Genomic DNA, 10,352 nt, shown 5'->3' on the forward strand with positions numbered 1-10,352 from the left:
AGCCTGTATGCGAATCGAGCGCTATTGATGAGATGTTGAAATTAGATACGTCGTCGACCCATTGAAAATCTGCATATGGCAATGGTTGGCACATTGCCCATCTGTATAAATTATTTACATCAAAATACATGAGATATGATGATGGTTTCGATGGATCGTACGACTGCATGTACTTGTTATTAGCATGAGCGTATCTGTTGGAACATTGACTTAGACCGCCGCGTATACCACGTTCGATAAACATAACCATGTCGATATCGGTTAGCAATTCGAACGTAATATTTGTATGTTTTAACATGGCGTCCCATGTATACCCGGGAAGAGTATGATAATACGCGGGGTCGAGTCCATAGCTTTTGATACAACTATCGCGAAAATTTTCAAAAATATCTACTAATAACAAGACATCAATTTTTAAATATAAGTCGCTATATTCACCTAGCGTTCGAATGGAGAACCGCTCCCATACGTTTTCAGCGTGCGCGTAATCGTTCTCGGATACTGTGTCACCGATCAAGGAACTGTAGAATGATTCGCGCGGCGGTAAACACGTATCTTGCAACTTGTCGACACAGTCTATATATTCGTACGGAAAGACGCCCTTCCGTGTTAATAGATTGAAATTTTCAATCGGTAAATTTTGAAATTCCGAATGTACAATTTTGAAATTCCGAATGTACAATTTTGAGTTTGTCTTTATCCAAAAAAAAAAAAAAAAAAAAGGTATCAATTTATCGAGACTTGTCGTGAGAGATTTATATGAATCGATGAATCGTAATTTTATGCAAGCTTTCCAATCTTTGTCATCGTTGGTACTATTGACAGTTTTTGTGAATGATATATATTTTTCTTTAGTTATCGGAAGTAATTCAATGCTCCCTTCAAACGCTGTAGCTATATCCTCGATAATGAAATGTGTGTCATAACTTGATAAATTGTGAAAAACTATCGGAATACAAAAAGATTCTTTATAATTTAGATTACAATTTGAGTGCGCGGGACCTCTGTACCGCCCGGTCAGATGGTAATGATCACGTACGCGTGTATCGTCATCTTGCATGAATGGTTTCTCACATATATGACAATGCGTCGCGCTATGAAATTTTTCCCACACGTCAGATGTTAAATTTACCATGGGGACGTTAGTTGCTAAAATATTCTTTACGCGTATCGCTAAATTTTTAAGTTGTTCGGAAAACCACGAAATGCAATCTACACTACGGCGAGAATAATACTCGGATAACGAATCGTCATATGAGCAATGTACATAATATGCTATACTAAATACTTGGTGATGTTGGTATAAATTCTTTTCTTCTTCCTTCTTATTCGTCTTTGTCAGCACACATTCGAGGTCTGCGTATACGACAAAAGGAAGTCGTTCTTTGCGATTAAAGTTGTTGAACGCGAGCCACTTGTCCTTATCGCTCGGTAACCGGATAGCGCAGTCATTCATCTCTCTGCAGTCTACCATATGTGTCTGCAACTTGTCCTCAGACCCGAAATAATGCAAGCATCTGTAAAAGATAATAGCAATTATAAACACTTTATAATTATTTTATGATTATTTAATATATAATTTGCAATAAATATACATACCGATCACAGATATATGTCTTGTGACCATGTTTGCTCAATTGCGAGCTGACAAGCTGGGGTAGATTCTTTATCCAGGCGAAATGTTCAACACTATTGCTGTCTTGCATGTACAACAAGTTGATGTGTCTTTCTTTTCCTCCCCGAGAGACGTATCGGGACAATGTTCTTTTCTTCGATACTGTACACATTTATCAAAATGTCATTATGATGTTCAAATTTTTTAATTTGTTTCAACGTCATCGGAAACTCAATGTCCTGGAGTTTCAACACTGTTGTGTAATGTGGATACATAGATTTGCGATCCGCGTTTCTTTCAGCGGGATACAGTGCAGCGACCACAGCCCACGCAAAACATGCAGTGTCTTTTGATTTCACGTTAATCACTGCTCTCTTCATCATTATTTCTCGCGGTAATTTAATGTGACATCCCGCACGCATTGGATTATACTTGTTTATATTTACAATTAATTGATTATTCGCGACACTGCCCAACCACTATCATGTTCTTGAAACTCTTCGAGAGATGCTAGCGTGGTCTCCATAGCGCGTTGATCATACCATTCGCGCAAATCAGACGTGCGAAAGATTTCACAGTTTTTCGTATTGATAGTTTTATTAGCGCGTTTATCACCCGACACAAACTCGCCATTAAACATAATGTTCACTTTCACACTAGTGTGTTTTTGCAACACTTTTTGCACGTGTCCGATCACAATGTCTTTGGCCTCCTCTAGAAATTGACGAGGTTCAATGTGATTATAGTTTATTACCGCACCAGTCAAGATGCGGCTCTCGAACGCCGTATCAATCTCTCGCCATATGAGTCCGACGTCTCGCGAACTGCACCTTCCAGCACCTGCGTGTATAAAACGTCTGCGTACCGAATTCTTCAACCCTTCGAGACGCGCGATTTGGGAGACAAGCGATTGTCGAACTCCGATCGGTAATCGTGGACGTTTTATTCGACTTTGTTCTTTCAGTGATTCGATGTATTCGTCACATTGCTGCTCCCACACAATATATTCTTCCACCGAATTCACCCTTGCGGATTGCTCTAACAAACTTGCTTCCAATTGTGCCATATTTCTTTACTTGAGATGTACTTCTTGAACCTCTGCCAAAGATATTGACATAGTATGCCTCTTTATCATCATTTTTATTTAATCGTAGAGATCATTGGCACTTGAGTATGTTGCACTTTGTGATTTTGTTGCGTACGAATGATGTATCGACCTTGAAATTGATACATTTTTGCACATTTCGCGAGATTCATCTCAAGATGAGAGCGGTCATACATTGGCGCTCGAAAATTTTAATTATGTCGCATTTTCTTGTGATTTTGTTACATATGTTTTGAACACCTGGGGATGATATCATAGCAGCCGTACATTGACGCTTGAAATTTTGAATATGTTGCATTATTTTACATTTAATATTTCATTGAGGATGATGTCATAGCAGTCGTACATTGACGCTTGAAATTTTGGATATGTTGCATTATTTTACATTTAATATTTCATTGAGGATGATGTCATAGCAGCCATGTATCGGCGCTTGAAATTTTGAATATGTTGCATTATTTTACATTTAATATTTCATTGAGGATGATGTTATAGCAGTCGTACATTGACGCTTGAAATTTTGGATATGTTGCATTATTTTACATTTAATATTTCATTGAGGATGATGTCATAGCAGTCGTGCATCGATGCTTTGATGATTGGTTAAAAATAATTTTGTGTCAGCAATAATCCCCACCCCATTGCTTTGTATCAATAAAAACTTGTAATAATGATTTAGTATTGTATCAATCACTTATGTGAAAGGTTCTTTTACAAATGTACTCCGCCAGCATGAATTATTACGTTCCAAAACAAGAAATGTCTAAGAATACAAGTGACAAGTAAGTTTCGATTCTTTTTTTTGTCAAAATAAAGATTTTTAAATAATGATTTTTAAATAATTTTTGAAATATTGTTCTAATTATTTTTATAGCATTCAGCGTGCGACTCGTATACTTGGGCGAAGATATGCTCTAACCGCAACATCCTATAAATATTTGGAAATAGGAATCAACGTCGGAATAATATCCTATGTGGAATTGGCTCTCGGTGATAATCGAGACAATCAAATAATATTACCCATTGAAACATGGAAATCTCTAATGCGGAAACGAGCAGACGTTGAGCAGCTAACTGAAACTCCGCTATGGATTAGTGATCTAACACTCAAAGCGGTTAACATGTATAATTCAAAAATTATAAAAATTACTTCATCTAATAATTCTTTGTACATGAAACCATCAACGTTACTACATTTATTCGATTTCGACAAATGTATTGATCATATGTATTCCTGGCTGTGTGAGAATACTCATAGTGTTAATGAAAAATTTAAACAATTTGTAAATATTTTACAATGTGATAATATCCGCGATGTGAGCAATGCCGCAAAGGCGATACGTGATAGTAATATGTTTAATAGCGAATCACTTATAGATTGTGAATTGATAACTTGTGCTATAAATGAAATTCTTCACGATGTTTGTGACAAATAAAATATTTTACTGTTAAACTGTGTGTTTAATTATTTCTTTCCCAATAAGATATAGCTAACAAAACTATTTCTTCGTTCTCTGGAGATTTAAAAAGTGATGAGCTAGCTGAGACATGATACTCCAGTTAGAACAAGAGAGATGTAGAATTAAAATCAAGAGGGGAGCAACATTATAATATGTGTCACATCATAAAGTTTCAGATAGTCTTGAATGTAAAATGGGTAGAGAAGTTGTGATGGATAGAGAAGATATACTCTAATTGAAGGGAAAACGTGTTGTAAAGATGTTAACTCTGGAGGAATACATTGCATCGCTGGAAAAAGATGTGTTAATATTTGCTGCTCGGTTTGAAGAAAAAAATTTTGCAGTGCGTCCGACTGAAAGTGATAAAGTGAGTTATAGTAAATGGGAGTTGGAGTGCGATGGATGTATCGACTTGTTAGAAGGAAAATGCCCACAAGAACTAATGAGAATTTTCGTAATGAAAATCAACCCAAAGAAATTATTAATTGGAAATTTGCAGTCACGGACCGCTCGAATCGCGCGACTTGAAGAAATAAGAAGATCGCTACGCAGACGTTACTTAAGCGTAGATACCAATGTTCCAGCACTATCGACAAACACTCCAGTAAATTCAATCGTGCAGGCAATACACGGGCGTGAAATAGGTTTTAAAAAACATCAACGAAAAACTTGTATGATTGCATCTTTACGCATAATTTGTATCATTCTCCACTCGACTATTTTGATTGGCGAGTTCAAAATTTCTGTGTAACAGAACTCAATCCTGGTTGTATGGCAAACAAGTTTTGTTTTTGGTAAGTCTCATTAATTTTATAATAAATAAATTAAAATATTTAAAAATTATTAAATTAATAAAAAAAAACTTTTTTTTTTTTTTTTTTTTTTTTTTTTTTTTTTTTTTTTGGTTATGCAGAAACCGCATCCACCTCGCCCTGCCGCCTCGCAGCCACCGCCCCACCGCCACCTCGCAACCACCACCTCACGCACCGCCTCGTACCACAAGTGGTGATACATGGGTCGATCGTCATGGAATATCGACCCATGTGTTTCGATCATCATGGCGCTGCTTTATATATTTTATGTATAAGTATATGTATAAGTATATGTATATAATATTTTAAATTTTAAATTCACACATACACACACACAAACATTTTTGTAAAATACACACACACACACACATACACATACACACAAACATTTTGTAAAATATACACACCCACACACATAGTTATATAATAAAAATTATTTTAAATATTATAAAAAAAAAGTCTCTCTCGCGTCCGCCTCTCGCGCTCTCCTTCGCTGCATCAGCTCTCGCGCTCTCCATCGTCGCATCATCTCGCAACATCTCTCTCTCGCTCTTGCATATACGCCTCGCTTGCGTCATCTCTCTCGCGTGCGCCTCGCGCTCTCCTTCGCTGCATCAGCTCTCACGCTCTCCATCGCCGCATCGTCTCGCAACATCTCTCTCTCGCTCTTGCATATACGCCTCGCTTGCGTCATCTCTCTCGCGTGCGCCTCGCGCTCTCCTTCGCTGCATCAGCTCTCGCGCTCTCCTTCGCGTCATCTCGCTACCGTTCGTCATCTCGCGCTATCTCTCTCGCTCTTGCATATACGCCTCGCTGCAACACCTCGCGCTCTCCATCGCCGCATCATCTCGCTACCGCTATCTCTCTTTCGCGAACGTCTCTCTCGCGACATCTCTCTCTCACGTTCGCCTCGCGCTCTCCTTCGCGTTCCTCTCTCCCCGCGGACCCCTTACCCAAAAAGTTTCATGCGGTCTTTTGCGGATTCCCCTCTCCCCGCAGACCCCTCACCAACAAAGCTTCATGCGGTCTTTCGCGGACGCCTCCCCCTCCCCGCGGACTCCTCGCGGACCCGTCACCTAAATCGCGGACGCTTCCCCCTCCCGCGGACCCCTCGCGGACCCTAACCTCGCGGACGCCTCCCCCTCCCCGCGGACCCCTCGCGGACCAGGCACCAAAATCGCGGACGCTTCCCCCTCCCCGCGGACCCCTCGCGGACCCGGCTCCAAAATCGCGGACGCTCCCCCCTCCCCGCGGACCCCTCGCGGACCCGGTACCAAAATCGCGGACGCTTCCCCCTCCTCGCGTGACGTCATTCCCCCTTCCCGCGTGACGTCATTCCCCCTCCCCGCGTGACGTCATTCCCCCTCCCCGCGTGACGTCATTCCCCCGCGCCCTGGGTTCCCCTCGCCCCTCACCCCCCCTCATTGCCCCTGAGTTAGAACCCGCCTAGTATATCTACTTCAGTACTGAAATTGCTTTCATTTCTAAATCCAGATAAAGATAATTCACCCGAAACATTGGCACATTTATCTGTAAAAATGCCATATTTAATTACTGACTTAAATGCACTAGACAGAGAATGGAGATCATTTCTGAATATGTCAAATAAATTAGAGACTAAAGATGTAGTAAATTATTGGAAAACAATTTGTGAGAGAAGAAAGGGTGATGAGAGTTTAGCATATCCAGAAATTAATAAATTGGTGTCATATCTTTCGAAATTACCACATAGCAGTGCTTGTGTGGAAAGAATTTTTAGTGCAATTAATCTTAATAAAACTAAAATTAGGAATAGACTGAACAGTGAAACATTATCTGGTATTCTACATACTAAAAATTTAATAAATGAACATGGAAAAAATTGTTTTAATTTTCAAGTCACCTCCAATATGCTTGAACATCATAATAAGATGATGTATTAATTTTTTGTGTAATATTAAGAGTTATTCCAATAAAAGTAAATATTTGGAATATTAAATTATCAGATATATTATTGAGATCTGATTGAATTAATTCTTGTTAATTAATCAACGACATGAAAATTAAAACAATTTTTTTGTGTTTATTAATCAAAATAGAAATTTTAAGAAATAAATAAATTATAACTTTTTTTTTAAACTGATTTGATCACTCCAAGAGCAATTTTTCTTCTGTTTCAAACAGCACAATAGTATTATTTGATGAAAGATTTTTGTTTTGTGCAATATTATATTATTTTGCTTTAAATATGGAAATAATATAGTTTTATTAAAGACTTGTGATTTTGTTTTGTGCAATATATTATGTTTAATATATTTATTATATTATATATAATGTTATATTTTGTACAAATTTGTCAATAAAAATAAATTTCTATATAAATAAAGCAATAAAGTATATTAATTACAATTATTTTATTCCTTATTTTGTCTATAGTCAATAAATATATTAAATCCGGATTTAGAATAAGTGATTTAAGCCCTAAGTCCCAATTAGGCCGGGTCTACAATAGATAATTGAAGCGTTAAGCTTTAAAACAATGACCAATCGCAGTTGAGTGTTCTCTACAGTACAGTTGGTGAAAAATTATATAAATTTGGTGAAATATTATCAAAAATGGTGAAATTTGGAAACTTTATGCTTAAAAGTTGGTGATGAAACAGAATTTCATCTTGCAACACTGCTACAAACAAACAACAATCAGCCGCGCGGCAACAACGCACATGCTTGCACGAGCTCGGGAATCGGCAGTTCGTTTTTTGTCGCCGAAGAGAATGGAGTGAAGACAACGATGCCTAGATGTAAGTATTTTACATGGAGGTAAGAAATAACAGGAGGGAGGATATAACCCTCTTGCCTGGCAAGCAGACGTAAGGGGGGAACACTAAGCGCCATATTGGTGTGGCTTATCGAAGCGCGACATTTGAAATAGTGATGAAAGCACACACAAAAAAAGGAAAAATTCATAAATAATATTTATAAATATGATATATATATATATATATATATTGTATATACAATAGTAATATATATATTGTGCTATACTATATAAGGCTTGTTTTCTATTCCTGCACTGGCTGAACTGTGCACACTGGTGCAATAAGTTAGAGTGAGACAAAATATACTTTATTGTCTCATTCTAACTTATTGCATCAGTTCAGGAATAGAAAACAAGCCTATTGTAAGCGAATCTGTATGTATTTAGTAGCATGGGCATTTTGTTTTATAATATTTTATAATTTTTATATCTTTTTAAAACAAAATTAATGTGAGATCCGATTTATTCGCCAAACATGTTTCTCACTTACTTGGTTCAGTTAGGTTAGATAAGATAAAAAAAAATACAAAACGCCATATTACTGTGGCCAACCAATCACATTTGGTGTTGTTACCCCCCCTACTTAAAAGGCTTTACACTCCCTCCTATTATTTCTTACCTCCATGGTATTTTATATCTTTTTTATTCTCTCTCTCTCTCTCTCTCTCTCTCTCTCTCTCTTTTTGTCTGTCTCTCTCTCTCTCAAAATGTTCATTCAAAATAAGCGAGTGATTTTCGAGAGAGAGATTGTGCGTGCGTGTGTGTGTGTGCATGCGTGCGTGGATAGTGCGTGTGTGTGTGCGAGCGTGCGTGTGAGCGTGCGTGTGTGCGTGCGTGAGAAAGAGAAAGAAGACACGCAGACAGTAAATTAGTGTGTGTGTGATGTATACATGTATATTACCCTATACATGTATATAACTCTGCATGAAAGAGACGAAGATAATATGATTGTCTGTCCTTGTCAACTACACCGATTACAGCTCTCTCTATCGCGATATCACGCAACTAATTTTTTGCTCTGTTTTATTCCTCAGCCTCATCTCGCACGCACGCACGCACGCACACACACACACACACACACACACACACACACACACACACACACACACACACACACACACACACACACACACACACACACACACACACACACACACACACACACACACACACACACACACACACACACACACACACACACATAAATGAAATATTTCTATATCGAAATCTTTTTTATTAGACTTCTAAATTCATTTCTGTAAGTTCACTGATACTCCTTCATGCAATCCTTAGGACGAAGTTCTCTTATTTCGAATGTACAAATTGTAAAACTTTTATATTAAGTAAGTATTGTTGTGAGCTGTCACGAGAAGCTAATAAAAAAACTTGAATTTTCTAATTTTTTGTCATTTTACATTAAATTCGGATCACTTCCCCCTAGATTATTATATTCACTTTAATCCTGGAAAAGCTTTTTTTATTCTATTAAACCAATAAAAAGTTCTCGATATAGAAAAATATAACCGTCTTGGTCGATAAGACAGACGCTTTAGGATCCCCTTAAACCATAACTCTCTTCTCTTTTCTTCCGCTGGCACTTGCACCAAAATTTTATGTGGTGTCTTCATCTGCGTATTTTGACACATAGGTACAAAGCACCAATGATATTTTCTTTTTGCGCTCATGATATTAACTTTTTAAGTATTAAATAATATTTAAAAGATACAATAAATAATATGATTTTCCTAATCGCCTGTGTCTCACGTGCACATAACTTCGAATCATACATTATATGACGTCACGCGTGGGTTCGTCTGCTATGGCGCGTTTTTGCTACGTTCAAAAATCATAATATTCAATGATCTTTTTCTCAGCAATTTTAACGTTTAAAAATTTAGGGAAAAAAATTACTATAAAAATAACGTATTACGCTTTAAATAAAAATATTTTTAAAAAATTGTATTTTTGCCTATTGTTTTTATGTACTTGGCATTACGATACTATCGCTTTACTAGATGTTCAATATTTTTAAAATTTACTAAACTGACAATGAGACATTTTTATATATTTCAGTGCAAGTCCAGATGCATGATGAATTGTAACAAAATTAAATAATCCGAATATTTATCAAAAAAAAAAAAAAATTGTATATAGATTCAATTTTAGGAACAATTTTATATATCGTAATTATTTGCTTTTCTCTTTTTAAACACGTTACTTAACTTAAATCTGTTCTCTGTCTGTGAATCTTATAAAACCATAATATGCTATAAATATATTTGTGTATAAAGTCATTTCTTAAAGATAACGTTAGTTTTAATACAAGTATATAACACGTGATCACACATATTCAAATACTAATTTTCACTTTGACGAGAATAGAAATATTGAAACCAGATGTATGAAAATAATAATGGAACTAACACTTCTTTAAAATCCTTGAACATCAAGGCATAAGTTAAACAGTTTGATCGCCTTATATACTTTCTTCAACTGTTTTCTTACTACGGAAAAATTATTCGCCGCGGAGCCATCTCGCGGTACAATGGCGGTACTAACTGTG

The sequence above is a fragment of the Prenolepis imparis genome, unplaced genomic scaffold (assembly GCF_030444845.1).
Source record: "Prenolepis imparis isolate NDT839.2.m4 unplaced genomic scaffold, iyPreImpa1.0 SCAF_12, whole genome shotgun sequence".
In the NCBI taxonomy this organism is placed as follows: Eukaryota; Metazoa; Arthropoda; class Insecta; order Hymenoptera; family Formicidae; genus Prenolepis; species Prenolepis imparis.